The sequence below is a fragment of the Tachysurus vachellii genome, chromosome 19 (assembly GCF_030014155.1).
Source record: "Tachysurus vachellii isolate PV-2020 chromosome 19, HZAU_Pvac_v1, whole genome shotgun sequence".
Taxonomy (NCBI): Eukaryota; Metazoa; Chordata; class Actinopteri; order Siluriformes; family Bagridae; genus Tachysurus; species Tachysurus vachellii.
In genome coordinates, this window is record NC_083478.1 from 3203852 (window position 1) to 3229000 (window position 25149).

Sequence of the window (25149 nt, forward strand, 5' to 3'; positions counted from 1 at the left end):
CTAGTGCTTCAGGCATCTACATTTACATCACTTTTGACCCTAAAAGTGAGGAGGAAAAGCAGTTTAAACAGCAGACCTCAGACACACATCCATCTTTCTGTCTTGATTTTTATCCTCTCATCTTCAGGCTACTCATACTGAGATAAAAAGAACAAAAAAGCCTGGGTTTGCCGGTGTCAAGTGTATAGAGCAACAAAATAAAACTCTGTCAGAGTATAATCAATGTGATATGATGAGCTGTGGAGGGGAGGAGCAGCTGAAACAGAGGGAGGGAAAAAGAGAAGAAGGGAGGAGGAGGAGAAGCGAAGGCATTAGGACCTGCTGGCTCACTCTGTGCAAGTTCAGAGAGGAGAAATGTACGAGTGCAACTTTCACAGCCATCAGTTTTCCTAAAGAGACAGAGAGCTAAGCCTGTATAATCAGATTATTTATAAGAGAAAGAAAGAAAGAAAGAAAGAAAGAAAGAAAGAAAGAAACTAAGAAACAAAGAAACAAAGAAGCACACAGCAAAAAAGAGGATTCTGAATTTTTTGAATAAAAAAGAATAAGTATTAAAAAAATTATAAATAATCAAGCTGGACTATTATCAACTTTGGGACTTGTTTTAGATTTTTTAAAAAGTTGCATGAGAGGAAAAAGAGAAGAGGTCTGAGAGATCTGAGGTAAGGGCTCACGGCTGATCTGTTCCTCGCTGAGGTTCTGTGCATGTGTGTGTGTGTGTGTACGTGTGTGTTCATGTGTGTGCCTGGACAGTGTTTTTTGGCTGCTTTCTCTACCTGTCTGTCATTATGTACGTGAAGCAGAAAGACCTGAAATGTGAGAAAGGAAATAATATAATAATATCGTAAGAATATTGCTACATACAGCATGTTTATGTGTGTGTGTGTGTGTGTGTGTGTGTGTGTGTGACATGTTGATTGATTTATATTGCAAATGGTGGCGTTTAGAGTTGTTAAGGAGGCGTGTAAAGCTGTGCCGTTTGTTCACCTAATTGGAATAAAATTCCACAGCTTAAACAAGAATAAACTGTGGTCTGGGACAAATTCCCTTCACTACTTAAGTGCTTCAGAGTGTGTGTGTGTGTGTGTGTGTGTGTGTGTGTGTGTGTGTGTGTGTGTGTGTATGTGTGGGGGGGGAATGATGGTCTGCAAGGTAAAGTTGGATATTCTCAAACATTTTTCACTTTTTCATCCATCCCCATGGGAGAGATCCCTGAAACATCAACCATCAAATCCAACCCTTACCCCCTGCCCCCTTCCAAAAAACCCACCCCCAAACTCTCACACACACTTTTTCTGTCTTTCACTCGTTTAGCTTCTATACGTGCTGATCATGTTACACAACCAGAGAGGCTCGTTTTTGCAGACATGGAACATGTTACACGCTCGTAGCTTTTTGAGCTGGGCGGAGTCGAGGGTTAACATGTCAGCCGGATGACACCAGATAAGCAGCCAGGGCAAAATCAGCACCGTGGGCATTGTATCATCTAATAACCAAATGTAACCCTTGGCACAAGTACAGGGTCGCATTAGAGGTGGCTTTGAGACAGGAAACTAGCCAAAGGTTGAATAATTTAATAATAATAATAATAATAATAATAATAATAATAATAATAATAATAATAATAATATAGTTATATATATTATACCTTAAACACATGGCATAAAATGTGCAACAGTCTGAAGTAAATAATGTGCAAATTAAACAGTTTAATAATTATTCCATAAATAGGAACAGTAACTGAAAAAAGAAAATAATAAAAATAAAATACATAGAAATTGTGACATTTATAGAAATGGAATAAGGATAAAAGAATTCATTTAGACGATGAAAATGTACAAGTAACTAAACAAAAGAATAAACAGTGAAAGGAATCAGTGAAAAATGGAAAAAAGTGTTTAATGCTGCATACAGTAATAGTATATATTAAGTGTATATTAAGTGAATTACACACACAAACAAAAAAAAACACATTTAACAGAACACCAAAGACAAAAAAATGTATGTGATGAATGTTTATTGTTTACTGCTTATCAGATTATTAAGAAATAAAAGGAAAAGGAAAGGAAAAAAGGAAATGAAAACCTATAAATAATTCTTGCTATTAGTAAATGGTGGGTGGAAAACAACTGGTAGAAAAAAATCCAGATAATAATAATAATAATAATAATAATAATAATAATAATAATAATAATAATAATAATAATAACAAAGTGTATAGCTGGAATATTTATGCTCTGAAATTTTATTTCAATATTTTTTTTTAACATTTTTTATATATTTTTTTTCAAAAGTTACCAAAATACTAGAGCTTTAGAAATGTCTTATTATTATTACTATTATTATTTTTATTTATTTATTATTATTATTATTATTATTATTATTATTATTATTATTATTATTATTATTATTATTATTATAATTATTTCTGAGTCTTCTGTCTCTACAAGACACTGCTAAACTCCAGCCAACATCTGTAAAGGATAAAGGATAAAAAAACTTTATTTCTATTTACATTTTTTACATTTAACTCACCTAGTACGCTTTTCTGCCTCAAACCTGTCGATTTCTTTCTAATCTTCAGATCTCCGCTGATTTAATACACTCTTCCCTACCGTTTCATTTCGTTCAGCTAAACATTAGCTGCAAACCAAGACCTGCTTTTGTTTAGTTTTATTAACAATCCAATTTATCAGATGATATTTATGTAGACCTGAGAGCCTGAGAAACTGAGCAGATGTCTTATGTAAGTTAAAGGTAATAAATTAGCATCATACAACATGACAGTTTAGCAGAAGTGTCCCTAAACACCGTACATCAGTCTGGATTTCACAGTCAAGCTGCCTGAGAAAACAAAACAGGCCAAAGTTCTCTTCACACTTCATCCTAAACATACAGTACATCTGTTTATAATGATGCGATTTTTATTTTAACTTTACACATGATAAATATCAGAAAGCAAAATATACACACTGTGTAGACTCTGTGAAATTCCTGGTGAAAATCTATATAGGCGTATTTTATAACATAAGGTTAAATTGGTTTACTGTATAAATAAGGATTCTTTTTGAAGAAGTTAGATGTGTCAAAAAGTTTATTTTATATTAATATACTATAGACGCCTGCATACTGATTAACACACGAAAGGTCAAAGAAAAAAAATTATTTAATTCATTTCATTTTTAAAAGTTTACTCAATGTTTTTTAGTCAAATTTAAGTAATTACCTCAAAGCAAAGTACCCTACCAAAAAAGATATATATTTTTTATATTAAATATTTATGAAACATATTTATCTATGAATTATTTATTTTTTAAACGCAATGTATTTATTTATTTTTAAATAATATTTGTAGATGCCACTCCAGCCAAAAAACAGGAATATCTACAAGCACTACGCTTCCTGCTCACTATAAAGGATAAATCTCAGTGCAAATTCACTTTACATCATATACAGAAACCAAAACAGTCAAATGTGTGTATACTTGAGTCTGGATTTGATCACTTAGCCTGAGACCACCATGATCTGCATTTATTCAATTTAAAGACAACTTGTCAAATTATATTTCTGTCGACAAGATTTAGTCCTGAGAACCTGAGCGGCCTCTCTTACTGTACGTATCTGAAATGTAATAAATAATCATCAAGATGTTCTGTGGAGAGAGGAAAAAAAAAAGCTGGCTTTGATAGTTTTGTTGCCTGAGAAAATAAAATGTTGCTCAACTAACAGCCAACATCTGTAAAGAATAACGGGGTTTCTCTGGAAGTGAGCAGGAGTTAGTATGGGGTTTATAGAGTAGAAAAAATCCCATTTCGTCCCAATAACAGCTGACAATGCCCTCTATCTCCTATTCCACGCTATATCAAATCTCCTCAGTATAAATTTTATGGCAATCCGATAAAAATTTACCTGCTTGTCGAGTTCAAAAGGTCATGACACGACTCTTCTTACTCTTTTTATGTCCAACGGAATAAAAAGCTTTATTTATTCACATATACATTACAGCACAGTAAAATTCTTTCTCCACATGTCCCAACTTTGAAGGCTGGGGTCAGAGCACAGGGTCAGCCATGATACAGCACCACTGGAGCAGAGAGGGTTAAGAGCCTTGCTCAAGGGCCCAACAGTGGCAGCTTGTCAGTGCTGAGGCTTGAACCACCACTGCACCTTTTCCTTTTCTTTTTTCTTTTAATAGAAATTTTATAATTCAATATATTTGTTTTGGGGGGGCACGGTGGCTTAGTGTTTAGCACGTTCGCCTCACACCTCCAGGGTTGGGGGTTCGATTCCCGCCTCCACCTTGTGTGTGTGGAGTTTGCATGTTCTCCCCGTGCCTCGGGGTTTCCTCCGGGTACTCCGGTTTCCTCCCCCGGTTCAAAGACATGCATGGTAGGTTGATTGGCATCTCTGGAAAATTGTCCGTAGTGTGTGAATGAGTGTGTGTGTGTGTGCCCTGCGATGGGTTGGCACTCCGTCCAGGGTGTATCCTGCCTTGATGCCCGATGACGCCTGAGATAGGCACAGGCTCCCCGTGACCCGAGGTAGTTCGGATAAGCAGTAGAAGATGAATGAATGAATATATTTGTTTTAGAACATTTTAGATTTTTTTCTATCTACTACAGTATAACATCAGAATATTCAAGCTAGCCAACTCCAGTCATTAACCGTTTTCTATTGTCGTTACCTAGCAACAGTGTTACCATAAGTTCAACACGCCAGAAACACGCATTCAATAATCCCCCATGAGCACGCCATAATGTGTTCTGTGATATATAGTGCACGTGGACCTACAAGAAAAGAAGGAGTTCTGATTCAGACCAAGAAACTACGAGTCAAAAATTATTGTAATAAATTATTGTCAAAAATTAACCCAAATTTTGTACTGATGAAATTTGTTGGATCTGAACGCAGTACAACTCAAATCAACTTAAACAGTTGCGTAACTCAACTAATTTCCCTGAATAAACACTGCTGTAGCTGTTACACACTGGAAACGCTAGAGAAACACGACGTGTTGTGTTTATTTGAGAAATTGAGACAATTCTGTCAATGATTAACATTCAAAAGCCTTTAACAGAGGATGCTGTGTGCAGGCTTGCCAGGTTTGTGTAGCAAAAACAGCCAAATTATCGGTTAAATCCATCCTCATGACGATGACTGCAAAAATAAACCGTATATTGTCTCCACGTTTTTAATGGAGGTTTTAACTAATATTTTTTTCATCCAAGGGTTAAAATGTTGTATTGTTAAAAATTATTGTGATGAAAAGCAAAAACTTTGGATATTTTTACACCGCTTCATATCACCTTAGTACATTAGAGCTATTAGAGTACGTTAAAAAGATTTTATATCAATTTGATGATTTCAAGCCATTTTTGGATGGAATTCTGTACCAGTAATTTTTTAATGTTATGGACACAATAAATAGGGGAAAAAAATTAAAAAAGAAAGAAAGAAAGAAAGAAAGAAAGAAAGAAAGAAAGAAAGAACAGAAGGACTATTTGGCAACTTTAGTAATACTGTAGCATTATATATATATATATATATATATATATATATATATATATATATATATATATATATGTATATATAGTCATGTTAAAAAAGCCTCATGAATTGAATTAGGGAAGAAAAAAGCAAGCAGGGAGAACGGTATACAGGGTAACAGTGATCTGAGGTATGGAAACAGATGGACAGTGGCCCTCTCCTCCTATACAATGATGTGTTTTGTTATTATTCATGAGGCTTCTCGGGTTTCCCATTGAACCTGAGTTAAAGGTCTCTCTCTGTAGATATGTGCTCATGCAGCGTAGCACGCCGCTGTGTAATGAGACGTAATGAGGCCTAATGAGAGCAGCTGGGATGCTCACACACACTCTCAGGGGAGTTACAGTCCACTTCATTCACCCGGCTTCCAGTTCACGTTTAAACAGTCCGTCATTCAGTAATAATACTGTATCTACTGTACAGATTAGCGATGCTGTGGCTAATGTTTTTATTGCTCTTTGCGTAATAATTGTTTGTTACAGGATATCAGGTGGTTGATTCATCCAAAGTTATGCTAAGCTAAAGTTTAAGAGATATGTTTCATCTGAGCGCAAGCAAATACTGCGCTAATCTCCAAACATCCACACAATATCAAACAGAAAAGTGTTTATGAGCACATACAGTTCTAGTGACTTATCTTCTGGAAGGTTCTGGTCGTTATTTCAGCCAATGTTAAACTTAAAAAAGTTAAAGTAAAAGTTATGCTCATCTGACCGCATGCTAATACTTCAATAAGTGTGTAAACATTTCTCCAAACATTTCTGAACAAATGTTTTATATTATATTATATTATATTATATTATATTATATTATATTATATTATATTATATTATATTAGCCAAGCCATGGCTTGGTTTTGCTTCTTGGTTTAAAAGCGCTAATAATTTAATGTAGCGAAACTGGAAAGGAAGCGGATAGCAGATTAGATATAAATTACTGTTGTGTTAATTCCTGATATTTCTTGGCGACAAAAGCTGCAGTAGTGAGTTTGTGTATTTAGTGCTGGTTTTGGAGTGTGTGTGTGTGTGTGTGTGTGGTTTGTAGCACAGACATGTGTTTAGGATGAGATTGCCTCCAAGCTGAGTCAGAGTTCACTTCACTGAGAATCTACTGAGTCGGAGACGTTTACTCACAACATGAGCGAGAGAGAGAGAGAGAAATGCATTATTACAGTATTCCCATTAATCACCATCACTACCATATGTAGATGCCATCATCCCCTTACAGACCTCAGAACAGAAACAGAATTGACCTAATGTTTCACTCCATACTCTGAAAACCCCTGAAAAGGCAATTTCACTTTTTCCTGCATCAGACGATTGTGCTTCATGTCATCTAGTTTGTTTAGTTTGGCACATGAAATAGTTTGTGCATGAAATTTCCAAAACATCTGTAGTGGTGATTAATCTACAGAATAAAGTCAACTTCACACGTTCACACTTCCTGCTGTACTTGGAAGTGTGTGTACCTTTGTAATGTATTCATGAGGTTCATTTCCTCTTTTTTATTCTGCTTTGGTTTGGTTTTATAATTACAAACAGACGTACACCATTTAACTGGCCTGATTAAATAAAACAGTTTTATATCCCTACTACTTTTTCTCGACAGTTTGGGAATAATTGTGACAGAAACAGGCATAAAAAGGATCAATAATGTTAAATAAAAGGTGCATTTTTGTATAACACACAACGATTTCCCGCACTGCACGGGCGTTTGAACGAATGCTGTTACATGTTCAAAAATCCTTGGCTCCATTCTTCCACTGCAGAAACGCGTCACATTTATTTCATCTTCATTGAGGCGAGAAACTGTACTTCACACCTAGTTTAGTGATTTTACCCTCACGTCGACAAGTGGGAAGATAAACAACTGTCGTTTCGCATCAATTATTTAACATTTAATAATAAAACACAACAAGGTCATGGGGTTATGGGAAAATAATCATCGATGAGTTGTTGGGATGTAAAGTGAATTATTGTTTCAACCTCAAAGTTGATTATTTTTAAACAAAACTCATTCACACTAACTGTTTTATTTCTTTTATACCACAGCAACGTTACAACTCTTATATTCTTCATCAATTTAAGGACAGCTTTTTCGTACGAGGTACTAGGTAGCTTCTAGAAGTTCTGTTTTGTTAAAGCAGCTACAACCGTCTAGTTTTATTTTCTCATACTTGAATTTAATCAGACAAAGTGTTGACAATGGAGACTCTTTTAATGATTCTTAAATAAATGTCTCCGCACTGAAAACACCACATCACAAAGGTAATGGATGAGAAAACATTCAATATTCTAATTTCTGTGTGCTCACGCTCTTTTTTGAAGTTATTTATTGGATTTAAATGGTGGCGGATTTTCTTCTTAAATTTAGCTAGCTGTGTTTATCGCTAACATTAGCAATCATTCTTAAACGGAAGAGATGGTAAAATTTATGACTTTTGTAAATAAACTGAAATATTAACTAAGATCCTAATTTTCAGTCTATTTATGTAGTTTTGTACTGTTATACAGCTAAACGCATAATTACACATATATAAATTTCATATATTTATGTGGAGAATCTGTCAACAAAATGTCACGTAATTGTCGTTACTAAAGAAACATATTAATATTAGCATGATTAGAATTAATGTCAGTTAGCAGTTTTGTCACAACAGTTTATTTATTTTTCACTTAGCTAAGAAAGTCGTAAGAAACAAAGAAACAAAGAAAAAAGATATGAGATAATATCAGTTCCAAATATCTACAACAGGAGAAATAGCACCAAAAAAGGCAACAGTTACATGTCAAATACATAATACAACAAAAAAGTAATACCAGTGATATCCATGACATGCCTCATTTTAGGTCAATAATTATAGACATCAGCAAGTTGTTTCATAGAAAATCCTCATAGAAAATTACTCAACACCTTCTGACTAACAAACTGGAGGCTTCCTAAATATTTAACATGGGCAAAAACAGGACATGGGGGGCACGGTGGCTTAGTGGTTAGCACGCTCGCCTCACACCTCCATTGTTGGGGGTTCGATTCCCGCCTCCAGCTTGTGTGTGAGGAGTTTGCATGTTCTCCCCGTGCCTCGGGGGTTTCCTCCGGGTAATCCGGTTTCCTCCCCCGATCCAAAGACATGCATGGTAGGTTGATTGGCATCTCTGGAAAATTGTCCCTAGTGTGTGCTTGCGTGAGTGAATGAGAGTGTGTGTGTGTGTGCCCTGCGATGGGTTGGCACTCCGTCCAGGGTGTATCCTGTCTTGATGCCCGATGACGCCTGAGATAGGCACAGGCTCCCCGTGACCCGAGGTAGTTCGGATAAGCGCTAGAAAATGAATGAATGAATGAATGAATGAATGAAAAACAGGACATGATGCGCACCACTAAAGAACCTGTTTGCACCTTTTATCTGTCTGTCTGGTAAAATAAGTTTTCATTACATTTCATATTCCTTTTTACAGTCTTCCAGAACTTTCACTGGTTTCTAGTTTAGCTAGCTAGCATAACAGGCAGCATTACTTGCCATCATTTAGTCAGTTAGCTAATAATTCACCTCACTTAAAGAGCTGTACAAACTCTGTTTAAATACAGACACTAACGAGCAGAAAATGTTGCATATTTATTAAGCTAAGTGTGACACAACATTACGTAGAAGGCAGTGTATGTGACTCAAGAGTTAGCATTTAATTTTTCGCTATTGTATTCAGCTAATTTTTTTCCCCACAGGAGCTAGCTACGTTTAGGTGTGTTTGTATCAGAGCAAAGACAAGAGTTTTTGTGTTACTTGTCTTATTTGTTACAACATTTTCTACTAGTTTTCTTGGTATCCTAAGATAATCTCATATGCTATGATGTGATTTAGCACGAGACTGACTGACACGATGTGGTTCACGTGATAGAATATTCGAAATGTCATGTCACTGTGTATCCTGACATTTATCCTATGTCTGAGCAGAACATAAATTCTAAGATATTTCTCTAAATTTGTAGTTAGCAATAAGCTAGCATTATAGAGTTGTAGATGTAGATGTGTTTACAGAAAAAAAATGCATTTCTTTCTAATCTTTAACAGAAGCGAAGCTATCTGGTGTGACTTTTAATTTCTAATAAACTGAAATATAAAAAATAAGATCCTTATTTTCAGACTATTTATGTAGTTAACGGCCATACATCTGTGTTTTCTCACTGCCCATGATTTTGTGACTCAGTCACATTCGTTACATCAAGGTTTACATCAATTTATTTATTTCAGATTAAAACAAGAATCTTTCCTAACAACTAGGATAAACATCCCTGTCCATAATGACATCATAATATTTTTTACAGCAGCTGACCAATCAGCTGCTTAGCTCCAACTTCCCCTCAGTGAAACAGCACACTGAAGCGAGCAACTCTCGTCTAATCCATCTCATTCGATATCTTTCTTTCTTTCTTTCTTTACTTATTTATTTCTTTCATCCCTCCAACGCTTTCAGGTATTTGCAAGCGCAGTATTTCCTACAGGAAGTGAACATCTAATTGCATATATTGATTCATAAATGGACTTTAAATGGTATCAGGACTACAGTAAAGCAGCACTGGCTTTATTAGGATATAATACATGGACATTTATAAGTGAGTACAAAGATAAAAGAAAGGCGATTGAAACATGACCTTCCAGATTGGTTCACTTGGTTTGGACACACACAGGTTTTTATTAGTTTGTTTGTTTTTTAAATCATATAAAACTTGCGAATCTAGATGAGTTATTCAGCTATGTCTCATTTTTTCTCGTTTTTTTGTTAAATTACACACACCGTGTTCTTGAGTGATTCATTTTGGACAGGATTTAGAGGAAAAGACATATGGAATTACTTTGTAGCAAAAATTTTAAGCATTTGATCAAATCATTCTGTTATTTAAAACATTTGTTTTTATATAATAAAATAAGTTAAGGGGGGGCACAGTGGCTTAGTGGTTAGCACGTTCGCCTCACACCTCCAGGGTTGGGGGTTCGATTCCCGCCTCCACCTTGTGTGTGTGGAGTTTGCATGTTCTCCCCGTGCCTCGGGGGTTTCCTCCGGGTACTCCGGTTTCCTCCCCCGGTCCAAAGACATGCATGGTAGGTTGATTGGCATCTCTGGAAAATTGTCCCTAGTGTGTGATTGAGTGTGTGTGTGTGCCCTGCGATGGGTTGGCACTCCGTCCAGGGTGTATCCTGCCTTGATGCCCGATGACGCCTGAGATAGGCACAGGCTCCCCGTGACCCGAGGTAGTTCGGATAAGCGCTAGAAAATGAATGAATGAATGAATGAATGAATGAAAAACAGGACATGATGCGCACCACTAAAGAACCTGTTTGCACCTTTTATCTGGATCTGGATTTATTTGGATCAAGGCATAATAAGTTTTATATTTAAAGACAACATAATGAATTTATAGAAAACTACAGAATAATGATATCTTGTCTTTTTCCACTCACCTTTTTTTTTACTTTTTATGTGATCCGTATTCGTGTTTTATTTTCCTCCTTACAATTATTAGAAAAGATGAACTTATCTCCAATTTCAAGCATGTGGAACATGAACATTTTATACTTTCACCACATAAAGGTGCATTATTGTAAGACAGATCCATGCATACTAAATTGTTTGTATTTTTTCCATTAGTTGATGATGGATTGCAAAGTCTTTAATCCATTTAAAATCCTGTTACACTCTCTGACTCACCCCCAGCCGTATGTGTGTGTTTGTGTTTGTGTGTGCGTGTGTGTGCGGGTGTCTGTGTTGTTATAGTAGCGTCTTATTTATTTAAGAAGCGATTACCAAAAGGCCCCGAGGCCTGTGGAACACTGAAACCTTTTCTAGCAGATTGTGACCTGTTTATATAAAATGTGTGTATGTGTTATTGAGCACAGAGGTGTAAACTACCACCACTGTGCTTTTTATGTGTATATATATATATATATATATATATATATATATATATATATATATATATATATATATACAGGGCAATGTACAATTTGCAATATATCTGTACCTCAGTATTATAATAATATTTTGTTAGCGGTTATAGTCATTTCATTGCTGTAAGCACTGATTATCATGATGATTGAAAGTTAATCGCACAGGTGTGCTACAGCTGCACAAACAGTGTTGGAAGTGCACTTGAACACACACACAAACGCACACACACTTTCTTTTTAACGGACTAAAGTGTGTGTGTGTGTGTGTGTGTTTGTGTGTGTGTGTGTGTGTGTGTGTAGCAATGTTTGTGCAGCTGAAATGCACCTGAAAAGTAAAAAAGACATGTTTGTCATCAGAGGAAATATCCGTTTATGTTTGGTTTCATCCCATTTACCTTACAAATTGGTTATAGCCTGTTTCCACCCACTAGCTAGTTCTCTACTATTGCATGACACCTAACAAGCTGGAAGATGACTAACACGTGTTAACCCGACACTTATTTTGTTATTGTTGTTTTGTTGTTGTTTTATTTGAAAAAAGTAACAGACGTGTGCGGAGTAACAGAGAAGTGTGTAAAAAGAGAAGGAGCAACAGATGTAAGAAGAGTAATATGGAGTGAGTGTGTGGAGTAACAGAAGAGGGAATTAATAGACATGCAGATTAATAGAAAGGTGTGGAGTAACAGAATTGTGTGGACTAAAGAGTGTGTAGATTAATAAGAGTGTGTGGATTAATGGAAGTGTGTGGATTAATGAGTGTGTGGATTAACAGAAGTGTGTGGATTAATGAGTGTGTGGATTAATAAGAGTGTGTGGATTAACAGACGTGTGTAGATTAATGAGTTTGTGGATTAATAATAGTGTATGGATTAACAGAAGTTTGTGGAGTAATAAGAGTGTATGGATTAACAGAAGTGATTGGATTAATGAGTGTGTGGATTAATCAGTGTGTGTGGATTAACAAGTAGTGTGTAGATTAATAAGAGTGTTGCGGATTAATAAAAGGGTGTAGATTAACAGGTGTGTGTGGATTAACATAAGTGTCTAGACGAATAAGTGTGTGGATTAATAGTAGTGTGTGGATTAATCAGTGTATGTGGATTAACAGAAGTGTGTAGATTAATAAGAGTGTGTGGATTTATAAGACGGTGTGGATTAACAGGAGTGTGTGGATTAATCGAAGTTTGTGGATTAACAGATGTGTGTGGATTGATAAGAAATTTCCCTACTGTGGGATGAATAAAGATATATCTTATCTTCTAAAAGTGTGTGGATTCGCAGAAGTGTTTGGATTAATAGAAGTGTGTGGGGTAACAGAAGAACGCTCACTACTGAAACAAAATGTATTAATATTTTTAACGTGCGAATTCAATGACAAAGAATCATCTGTGTAAGACAATCACATAGAATTGAAATTTGTTTATATTATGAATGTGTTAACTTCATATTGCTAATAGTTTCTAAATGGATTCTAAATTATAGAAATTACAAGTCAAATTAAACAAATTACCAGGCAACCAGAAACAACCAAAAAAATTCCAAGTACTTCTTTTACTTATACAAACTGTGATTAATGTACATTTTATAGCAGCATGTGTGGGCCAGATGGAATTATGTCAGTGCAGATCGTGTGTGTGTGTGTGTGTGTTTGTTTGTGTGTTGTGCAAACCATGCTGTAATATCACTGCTGCTGCTAGTATTTAGTAGCTACTAACATTTCTTATGTTTTATAAGACCATTATATACGATTGATGTATTTTTCTTTATGCCTGATCACACACGAGCTGGAAAAAAAATTACCTCCATTATTTTTTACTTTTAAATACAGAGTGTGCAGACAGCAGAAGGTCGTTATTAAAGAAGCAGATGTGAGCAGGAGTGCTGAAAGATGGTAAACTCATCGTTGTGAAGCGCAGTGGCATTTAGCCGAACAACAACTAGACTGACATGAGTACATGGTTGAATGTCAAGGTTGTAAAGCGATCTGGAAAATGCACCCATGTAATGCTCAAGGTCTTTTACTCCCCCGCTACTTCTGCTGTTATTTTTCGAGGTTCAATTTGATCAAATGATCGCTAACATGATCATGTAACATGTACTGGGGGATAAGCAAAAAATAGTGATTTTAGGAAATTTAGTCAAGGGGTTTTAATCCAGGAAGTTTAATCGAGAAACGTAACTCAGCTAGTCTAGTAATTCATATCTCTCGAAACTACAGACTCTAGAAACTCTAGAAACTTAAGGAACTTAAGCCTAGGAAATTTAGATTGGAAACTACAGCTGAGGAATTTCAGCCAAGGAACTTAAGCTCAAGAACTAAGCCAGGACCTTTAGTTGACAGGTTTTAACCCAGTCATTTACACCTCAGAAATTGAGCCAAGGAGCTTGATATTAGGAACTAAGAAAGTCATGGAACTTTAGTGCAGGAAGTTCATTCATTCATTCATTCATTCATTTTCTACCGCTTATCCGAACTACCTATCTCAGGCGTCATCGGGCATCAAGGCAGGATACACCCTGGACGGAGTGCCAACCCATCGCAGGGCACACATACGCTCTCATTCACTCATGCACTCACACACTACGGACAATTTTCCAGAGATGCCGATTAACCTACCATGCATGTCTTTGGACCGGGGGAGGAAACCGGAGTACCCGGAGGAAACCCCCGAGGCACGGGGAGAACATGCAAACTCCACACACACAAGGCGGAGGCGGGAATCGAACCCCGACCCTGGAGGTGTGAGGCGAACGTGTTAACCACTAAGCCACCGTGCCCCCCTGCAGGAAGTTCAGATAAGGAAATATAGCTGAGATTTTTTTAACCAGGGAATTTATGCCCAAGAACTTTCCAAGGACCTTCTGGTAAGGAAGATTGACCTAGTAATTTACAAATCCGAAATTTATCCTAGGAAATTGATGTTAGATAGAATATACTGTAGTATAGCATAGAAATTTTAGCCAGGGAACAATGTACTTAAACCGAAGAACTTTAAAATCAGGAACTATACCTGAGGAATCTTAACCAAGGTATACTACTAGTTTATCTCTGATAATGACTCCTGGTTTCGCTTACTGTATAAGAACTGTCATCCTTTCTGCTGAGGTCTGGAAGAGTAAGACTCCTATAAGCTGTTATTCTGCACTAACACTTTAGTTATGTTAATGTGATGCCACTGGAACAGAATCATGCGGAATTATCACAGCAGACCCTAGCATGTATGTCATGGCAGCGCTTTTCTAGGTCATGTAGAGCAGTTCATATTAACGGGGTGTTACACCGTTATTTTTGAGGTTCACTGGTCATTAAGTTACTATGGGACTCTTGAGGAAGAAGAAACATAATTGCATTTCCATACACATACTGATGCTTTAACATGCCAGGGCTGCTTGCTTCCAGCCCTGTTTATGTAGGAACGTTAAATCTGTCTGTAAGATGTGATAGAAAAGGATCTTCAGTGTAGTTCTGGGATCCCAGGTGTGGTTTCCTTATCCTCAATGTAATTCTAGGGGCCTCTGTGCAATTCTAGGACACTCACTGGTGTTTAGGATCCTCAATTATAGTTCTAAGGTCCTCAGTGGAGGTTAGGATCCTCATTGTAGTTCTAAGATTCTCAGTGGAGTTTAGGATCCTCATTGTAGTTCTCAGATCCTCAGTGGAGTTTAGGATCCTCACTGTAGTTCTAAGATCCTCAGTGGAGTTTAGGATCCTCATTGTAGTTCTAAGATCCTCAGTGGAGTTTAGGATCCTCATTGTAGTTCTAAGATCCTCAGTGGAGTTTTGGATCCTCATTGTAGTTCTAAGATTCTCAGTGGAGTTTAGGATCCTCATTGTAGTTCTAAGATTCTCAGTGGAGTTTAAGATCCTCATTGTAGTTCTAAAATTCTCAGTGGAGTTTAGGATCCTCATTGTAGTTTTAAGATCCTCAGTGGAGTTTTGGATCCTCATTGTAGTTCTAGGATTTTCAATTGAGGTTTAGATTCTTCAATGTGCTTGTAGGATCCTCAGTGGAGATTCAGAATTGTCAATGAGGTTGTAGCATCCACAGTGGAGGTATAAGATCCTCAGTCTATTTCTAGGATGTTCTAGGATTCTCAGTGGGATCCTTGGCGCATTTCTAGGCCTTTCAGCGCAGTTCTATTATTCAAAGTGTGATCTTTGTTGCAGTTCTGCATCTCTCGGTGCAGCTCTTCAGTGTGATTATAGGGTTCTTTGTGCAGTTCTAGGTTCTCCTGTGCAATTCTAAGATTCTAAGATGCTCCCAGTCCACACTGTGTTGTTAAAGGATCACTAGGACAGTTCTCCAAGTGGTGGATAATTCCCATTAGGAATTGATTTGTCTAGCTGCCTGATTATCGGGATCATATCAGCTCTGAATAAAGATTTGTGCAGTGTTGGTTACACTGTGATTGCTAATGATTGCAGCAGCTTGATAATGTGAAAACAAAAAGCTAACATTCCCATAACCTTATCATGGTCCTGAGCTGATTTCTGTCAATTGTCACAATCGGAAATGTTTCACAATGTTTATTTTTTTAGGCAGAGGTCATGAAATTGCAGAAACACAGTATTTTAGTGCCGAGTCAAACTGATTACACATGAGGGACGACTGAATAACAGCACTAACTATAAACTCCACCATCCTCCATCTGCTTTCACTGTTAGACATCTCAATGATCTTAGCAGCCGACCATCCAGGAAATCTTCAGTCGGTCTTGTCTACATTCTCACTGAACCGTGAGAGAAAAAATTATTCGGGTAATTCTACATAAAAATACTCCACACTCAAAAACTTAATAACTAATAAACCTTACTTATATTACATTTACATCACTTTTATTGGAGAAAAGCTGGAATGTAACAGGTTATTATTGTTATCATTTTTAAAATAACGTTTAAAATGTATTTTTTAATTAACCATGTGAGAATTTTTTTATAACGAGCAGTAGGATTTCCTAAAGATTTCAGTATTTGTACTTAAGTAGATATAATTAAATTGTGTCATACTTTATATTTACTTCTTTCTAAAATTAAATATACTCAGTAACAACCATTATATAAGAAACTGATTATACATTCATCCATTCATTCATCTGCTACCGCTTATCCGAACTACCTCGGGTCACGGGGAGCCTGTGCCTATCTCAGGCGTCATTGGGCACTGATTATACAGAAATATATAAAAAATATATAGAATAATAGAAATAAATGTGATGCACAGATTTGCAGGATTGCCTGAGAAAACCCTGCATATTGTAAATAAATAAATAAATAATAGTTTTGTGATGAGTCTGAAAACTACAAACTTTTTCTGAAACTAAAACATATATATCCCCCCCACACACACACAAATATATATACTATATACTATAGTATATAAAATATATACTATAGACTACTATAGTATTTTTTATTTTTATTTTTTTTTTTTTTCACCAGCTGTTTTTACTGCTCTGTTTTTTCAGCATGACACAACTTGACATTTACAGGAATTTAGCCATGGCAATATTAATAAGTAAATAAATTATAAATACATTTATAATATAATATAATAATATAATAAATAAATAAAGTTAAGGTGTCAGAAATAAGGCACAAATAGACATTTTTGGACAAAACATAATGTTTTGTGCAATGTGGCACCACTTATCAACAAACGCAGAGCTGCAGAGTCACAATTTCAATCAATTAAAAACTTGTTACTCATACAACAACGAAATGTTAAGATTAATATTGCATTAGTGTCATAATACAGTTCCCAGATCTGCCACAAAGCCAAAGCCAACATCTTTGACGTGTGTAAGAAAATCCGGGAAGGGCAAAGGAAGGGTAACTGCGTTTTAACATGGCCTGTGACATCTATTATCCCCAAGCATGCACAAACATGCCAGATATTCATTTGAAGTCAAGTGCACTTGATTTATGGATTGTTTTAAACTTTTCCACAGGCTGTGGAATTTCTTTACATATAGAGCTGCCAGAGAAGCCTGGCTTTCCCAAGATAAACCCATGATCACTTTCTAATGAAGTTAAAGTTTGTCTTTGGGCCACAATATTCAGTGCAGTATCTCAATGACTGGTGACCCATTAACATCTACATGAACTGCGCCACAATGTTTTTCCACTTTCTGCTGTAAAATGGGCGGGGCAGATGCATTGTTAACTCTGTAAATGGATATGTCGATACATGCAGGGTTAACCAATACTGATACTTATTGCTTGAGTTATTATTAGTTCTGTGGTATAGCAGGTCTAGCGGCATAGCAGGTCTAGCCGCAGATTGCGGGATGTCAGTTGTGCTTATTAGAATATCAGGCCACGCCCACCTGGAACATATATAAACATGACACCTTAAATCTCTATTTTTAACGCAGTAAAGCATTTTTATCTGAAAATATTTACACGAATGTGAGTTTCTCAAGTCTATGTGTGCAGGTTTGCACACATAGACTTGACTTGCAAACTTTGATTGCTAAGCAACATAACGACCAAAGCTTAACATAGTCTACAGACAGAATAATGGCTTACATGTAAAGTTTATTAAACCTGGTGCATTGATACAGAAGTATTGGAGATGTGTTGTGGTCACATTTCAGGCAATTACATGTTTTAAAATAAAACTATTTATAGTATAATAAATTTAGTCATCTTCATTATGAATGTATGAAAAATATACTTTTCTGGATTTAGCAAATTCTTTCTTTTTATATGTATTAACAGGAAAGTCAGAAAAGTGATCTTAATATTTTATTTGTCAGCTGCCGCTCTGACATTTGGTGAAATGATCTGTGTGTTTTCGTGAGTAAATCAAAATATGATCAGTTTTTTAGATTGTGATGATTGCAGATCTTTCAGTTTAATACTTTTGGCAGCAATAATGATTGAAAAAAAACAGATCCGTTTTAAAAATTCTGAATTTCTGACAGAAATACTGCCCAGAATTTCACAAGGGAATTTCTTTATTGTCTCTCTAGCATCGTTAGCTCTGTATGCAGTCTGTCAAAAGCTTCAGTTAATGTTTACATCATACTTCACTCACTTAAGTGAAGAAAAAAGAGATATCAAACAGACTTAAACATAAATCCAAACTGGAGAGTTGAGATTATGAAGAAAAAATCATTGCCTTTCTCAGGGGCCCAGCAGTGGCAGCTTGGTGGACCTGGGATTTGTATTTGCAACATCTTAACCACTAAGCTACCACATCCCCATTAATGCCCCTTTTCCACCGAGGCAGTTTGAGTGCTGGTTCAGATCCAGAGCCTAATTTAGAACCAGTTCTTTCTGTTACGACAGCCAAAGCACCGGCTCTGAACCAGGAAAAGTGGTTCTTAAGTAGCACCAAAACGTTGCTGGTCTAGACTTAAGAACCGCTTGTGTCAGGGGCTGGGGGCGGGGCTGCGGGTGGGGCTACTGTAAGCGCATTTGATAATGTACCTTAAGTATACTAATGTTTAATACACTTTTACTTTACCGCGATATGATACATTATCAGCACACATGATAGTAAGTAGCTACATGCTAAGGCTAACTTTTAGTTAGGGGCAATAGACTCCCTGTCAGTTCAGCACAGGCTGGTCATTCTTCTCTGATCTCTGTCTCAGCAACAGCGTCGCAGTCTTCAGACCCACTCACGGGATTCTTTTTCACCATTTTGTTCAAATTCTAGAGACTGTTGTGTGTGAAAATCCCAGGAGATTAGTCAATACTCACACTAGAACATCTGGTTCCAGCAACCCTGGTCCCCTATACAGATGTTTGGTTAACTGAAGTGCTTTACGTGTATCTGCATGATCGTATGCATTGTGCTGCTGCCACATGATTGGCTGAGTGGATAAATGGTTTATTACAGTGTTTTTATTATGATTAAGTGTAAACAATGTAAATCGTGTTCTTCCACCATGTAAAGTTGTACATTAACAGTACGCTTTTGTTGCTAAGTAACAAGATGTGCAAAGATTGACAAAAACGTGTAGCAGTTTTTTGGTTTAAATCCTGGCCCGTTAATAGAAAATGTACAAATTATCGAGGGTGGCTTAGGAAACAGCTCAGCCAATCAGATTTTAGAACTAAAATAGAGGTCAACATTGAACAGAGTGCGGTTGGACATCTACATTCACATCAGCTGCCTTGTGACGAACAAAGCTCAACTGAATTGATAGTGTAAGAAAATTTAGTTTTCAGAATCTTGTATAATGATGTATAATCATGTATAATTTTATATAAGGGCTTATAAGGGCTTGTATAAGGGCTTCCTAGAGTTATTGACAATAGTTCATTCGGTTCATTTCAGTTTATTTTCCATCCCTTCACACTATAGCATTTCAGTAAAGCATTCATTCACCCATCCATCTGACAGGGCTCCTTTTCTTTCTCTCTCTCCGCAATACTGACTGATTAGAAGGACCTGTTTCTCATTACCTAGAGTATAAATATCCGCTCCAAACTTGATCTGGTCGATTTCCTGTTTCTGTTGTTTCCTGACATTTTGTCTGATCTGATTATTGGTTCTGACTCAAGCTTGTTAGATTGTTTGCTATTCTTTTTCTTCTGCTGCTTTATTTTAACACTCGTCTTTGGGCGGTAGGAGCTGCTTAAGGTCAGTGGTCAAAGTTAAGGTGGTCATGACTGTAGGGTGTTTGAGAAAATCTGTTATGATTTTGTTTCTTATCTCTGTTTTGTTTCTTAATCTTTTGGGAGAAGTTTTTGTTAGTTAGTTTCACTTTCATGGGCTTAGGGATTTTTATTCTTATGTTTTTTCCAACACTTCCAACGATTTTGTTATCTTTGCATTTGATCTACATTGGAGCAGGTTTAATGTTAAAATGTCAGTGTAATGAGTCTGTCTGTGTTTCTGCCCTGTTTCTGTCTGCTGTCTTTCCCTGTTGTTAATTGTTTGCTCCGCCCACTCATTGGTTACCATGGACATTAATTGAACTCCATCTCTCCTTCAGGTGTGTTGTCTTTATCTCTGATTGTCTCTGCTTTGTCATTGGTTCCTGTCAGTTATATATACTCTGTTTGCTCACTTTCCTGTTGCTAGTCGTTGTCTATGTTTGTGTTCCTGTTTCCCGTTAGCGCTGTGTGTTGCCTCTGTTTCTTGACTTAGTTTATTAAAACGTTTAAAAACTGCACTTGGATCCTCATTCGCCTTTGTCCTGCATCGTGACAGTCAGACTCAAGCTACTCATGGAGAACATGTAGAAAGATTTACTGATGCTGCTGAATTGTTGTTGCAAAGGCTACAGTTTCTGTCTAGCACATCACTAAAGTCCTTTCAAAATGATTCCAGCAAGTTCTGCCATTTTTTCTATCAGAAGGTCATTTGCCAAGTTCTACTTTTTTGTCATTTGGCATGTAATGCATCTCCTATGACAACAGCAATTAAGGTTTGCTTAATGGCTCCAGAATACTGCAAATGCTGGACAGAGATCAAAAATTCATTAGACCTGGCGTCTGGAACATGCAGCGTTAATTCCTGAGCTATTTGTTTTTTTATATAGTTGCCTGGCAGTCATGTATTTCCAACAAACAAGGGAAGGAACATAAACTTTACTTCCTGTTGATATTCACAAATCACGTTCTCATTCAATGTGTTTCAGTCAAATGCACTTCACCTTGATGTGATGCACCTTCATTCACTTTCAAGTAAACTAATTAACTAGCTTACCATTTGTTATTAATTTACATTAGCTACCACTTATCAGTTTCCAGGAAACCAAAACACCCGGCATTAACTTCAACCATCTGCACAACACATCCAAATCTTCTCAAAATCAGTTAGCAAATTCTATAATCGTTCGCGATTCGTCGATCCATTTCCATAACCTCAGCTCCAGAAAACTGTGTGTGATCTCTAAACAAACATAAGGGCTTCTTTCTTCTGTACGCTTCATGTTACACCTGTCACCTCCAGGCTTTCCACTTCAGTAGTGCTCTAATGCTGACAAGTTCTCAAAACCAGAAGACATCTAGATAAACCGTGAACCACTGAATGGTTGTTACAGTTCATCTTTGACCTTTAGCAAACCATATTACAATCCCCTAAATACTGCATATTGACTAAGTCCATTTATTTGGTCGGTCACTCAGGAAGTCGTTCTTCAAGTACAAACATATCGTTATTTAGCAAATCCTATCTGAATTTCAAAGAGAAGTTGTTTGCAAATCATTCACTCAAGTGAGTCCTATCATTCTGCCATTCAGCAGTCTTTTAGCTTCACTTCTATATCATACATCAAAGTTTGCCTACAGGCTCCAAAATACTGTGTGATCCCTTCATCTGTGCTCTTTATATTACAACTATCTACCTTTGTCTTTTACCTTCAATAGCATTCATCATATAATGAATGAATGAAGTGCAGGACATCTTGGACGGACTAGGTCCTAAAATGGATAAATGGACAGTTCAATTAGTTCAATCGATTCTAAGCCATTACTTAAGAGTACACCAGTGTGGTAGAATTTTGGGTCATTAGCTATGACTGACTAAGCTACTGTACGATGCCTGCTTTCTTTTGATTCTTCCTGCTGAAGAAAGAAGGTAAACAAGATAGCATCAAATAGCAAGCCCAAAGTTATAAACTCTGTCTTCAATGAATAATGGAATGAGAAGACACTGATACTTCACCAACAAGACCTGAAAGTCTTCACAACATCCTCACTCTAAAAAGTTTCCTGGCCTACTTGGATATTACAATTTCAAGTCACATTAGAAGTGTCAACTTAACTTACTGTATGTTCGGGGGCATTTACGATTAGCAAATTGGAAAAACCTGCTTCACAAATTAAGAAAAATAGGTGACATAGCGGTCAAAAGGTACCGTTTGGTTTTGTACCTTGAAGTCTTTTGTAATAAAATGTCCTGATTAATGAGTATGAGTATGTAGGGGAAACATCCTGGAGGAATTATTCATTCATTCATTCATTCATCTTCTACCGCTTATCCGAACTACCTCGGGTCACGGGGAGCCTGTGTCTATCTCAGGCGTCATCGGGCATCAAGGCAGGATACACCCTGGACGGAGTGCCAACCCATCGCAGGGTACACACACTCTCATTCACTCACGCAATCACACACTAGGGACAATTTTCCAGAGATGCCAATCAACCTACCATGCATGTCTTTGGACCGGGGGAGGAAACCGGAGTACCCGGAGGAAACCCCCGAGGCACGGGGAGAACATGCAAACTCCACACACACAAGGTGGAGGCGGGAATCGAATCCCGATCCTGGAGATGTGAGGCGAACGTGCTAACCACTAAGCCACCGTGCCCCCCCTGGAGGAATTAGTATATGCCAAATTTGCCGCAATGGACAATCAATCATGAGGAAAGATGAGAGTTCTTCACAAATTCTACCATTTCCAGAAGATTGATTATTCTCTCAGAACTTTATTATTGTTGCTCATACAGTACACCATACTAGAATAGCCCTATATAAATTGCACTACAAGCCCTTAGAAATCCTTCCATAAAACATGTTCTCCTGACTTGATATTCAACCAACTTTTTTTGTGACACTGCTGAGAAGCATTGCTTAGTGTCACTTTTTTTTGTAATCATGTTGCTCTTGATACTCTGGTATTGTCATTTCTCTGCCATACTATGGGCCCAGAGATATCTTTCTTTTTGAAATTTGTGAATTAATATAGCAATTACATTTTTCCACTTCATGGACCATGGGATTGTCTGCAAATGCAATACATAGAACAAGAGGTAGAAATTGGTAGAACGAAAGTCCAAGCTGTTGTATTTTGTCCCAGTTGTCCCCTTGCAAACCAAAATGAAAACCAAATGTTTATTCGCTTCAGGTCCACATGCCCACCCTTCACTTCTTTATTGTACAAGACATCACATTTGCATGTGGACTGTACACCCAAGTTCACTTCTGCTGCTATTCACAAATAACAAAACCACATACTATGGTATAAAGTGGATTCATGGAATCAGTTCATGGAATATGGATAACTTTAAGGTTGTACTGTATGTTGGGCATTACATGAGGCACCATGAAATGTTTTTGGTTAATATGCCACTTTATAGTTTCTCATGGTGGTCCTTAGGTCTTGTTTGGACCGCAGTGTTCTTGGCCCCACTTCAGAGGAGATTTAGACAGTCTAATGCCCTATTCGGACGGGATTAGTTTTACGTGGGGACGTGGAGTAAGGCAATTTTACCTCAGGACGTCTGTAATATAAATTGGCCAATTCGCACGGGACAAGACATCTCAGTAAAACTAGCAGAAGTGGGAGGGGTAACTCGCTTTACGCACCACAGTAACCTCCTTGTCGTCATGTGCGTATGACGTTGCTTCCTGTTATCACGTGCGCAAACAGACAACATGGCGCCTCCATGCTTGCAAAACGCGCCAAAAACTACTTTTAAACAGGAAATGACGGAATTTTACCGTACACATTTACCGCGGGTCTATTCGGACGGGATTAGTATTACCTGAGGTCATTTTTCCGGACCTTTTTACAGAAGGTAAAAGTCGCCGTAATCTTTACTGACGTTGTCCATAATGATTACCGAGATGGCACATTCGGACGGGACTAAAATCACCAAGAAGCTCTGGTAATAATTACTTTACCCCCACGTCCCCACGTAAAACTAATCCCGTCCGAATAGGGCTTAACACTATAGCAATCAGGGGCTGGTTTTCCAAATCGGTCTCATTTTTTAATGCTGGCATATCTCACAGTGATGCAGCAAGAAAGTTTAGAGTATATTGCATCTGCATGTCTTTAGATTCTATGGGTTTTGGAGTGTCTTAGAGTGTTGAGTACACTTTATGTCCCTCGTCCGTTATGAGATTTTAGGAAATTTGCACAGATACTGGGTTAATTTTAGACAAATTAGGCCAATTGAAAGGTAAATACTTTAACCTATTATTGTAGGGAGATGATAAAGTGTAAAATTAGTTCAGATTTAATGTATGTAGGTGATCTGTAAGCAAATAATCAAGGCTGTATGTTACGTTGGTCAAAAATATCAAGATTTTTAATGAATTAACATCTGACATTAACTTTCTTTTTATAACCCATCCTTCATGGTACCATTTATCCGGGTCTCTTAATTTCTTCTCTAATTCGCACAATTTCTAGGATTCTGGAATTTTTTTTTGTTGATAGTTTTCTGTTATAATTTCATTCATACAAAGTACAACCAAAATAATGTCTCCTGGTATAATTGTGGTGCAATGTCAACTTTTCCACTAGTCATCTGTTTGACTTTGACTCAAATATAAATACTTGCTTTCAATTTCACACCTTCCTGTTTTTTTCCACTTTACTCAGATTGATTACTACTTTTGCCACACATATAGCGTGCTTTTAAATTTTGCATTCTGTCAAAAATTATTTGCCTGCACACCCACACTGTAAACATATACATTAATTAGAGAGAAGATTATATTATCACCACATATACATTACAGTGGAATTTTTTTCTTTGCCTATCCCAACTGAGGATTGGGGTCAGAGCACAGGGGTAGCTAAGATTGGCCTTGCTCAGCACCCTGGAGCAAGGGGGGTTAAGGCCTTTGCTCAAGTGCTAGAGATGGGGCTTGAGCCCTGACCTTCTGGGCAACAACCCAGAACCTAAACCACTAGAGCCACCAGTATATTCAGTAAAGACCTTTAAAAGTGTTACAGATTATTCC

The 25149-nt window shown here is 37.1% G+C and overlaps 1 protein-coding gene across 1 annotated transcript in view; it reads left to right on the forward strand.

Moving 5' to 3' along the window:
• The first annotated feature begins 335 nt into the window (after window positions 1-335).
• Window positions 336-25149, forward strand: part of ngfa (nerve growth factor a (beta polypeptide)) — a 35571-nt gene continuing 10757 nt past the window's right edge. Inside the window, exon 1 of the mRNA XM_060893935.1 lies at window positions 336-662. The gene's annotated coding sequence lies outside the window, so the exon portion shown is untranslated. The remainder of the gene's footprint in view (window positions 663-25149) is intronic.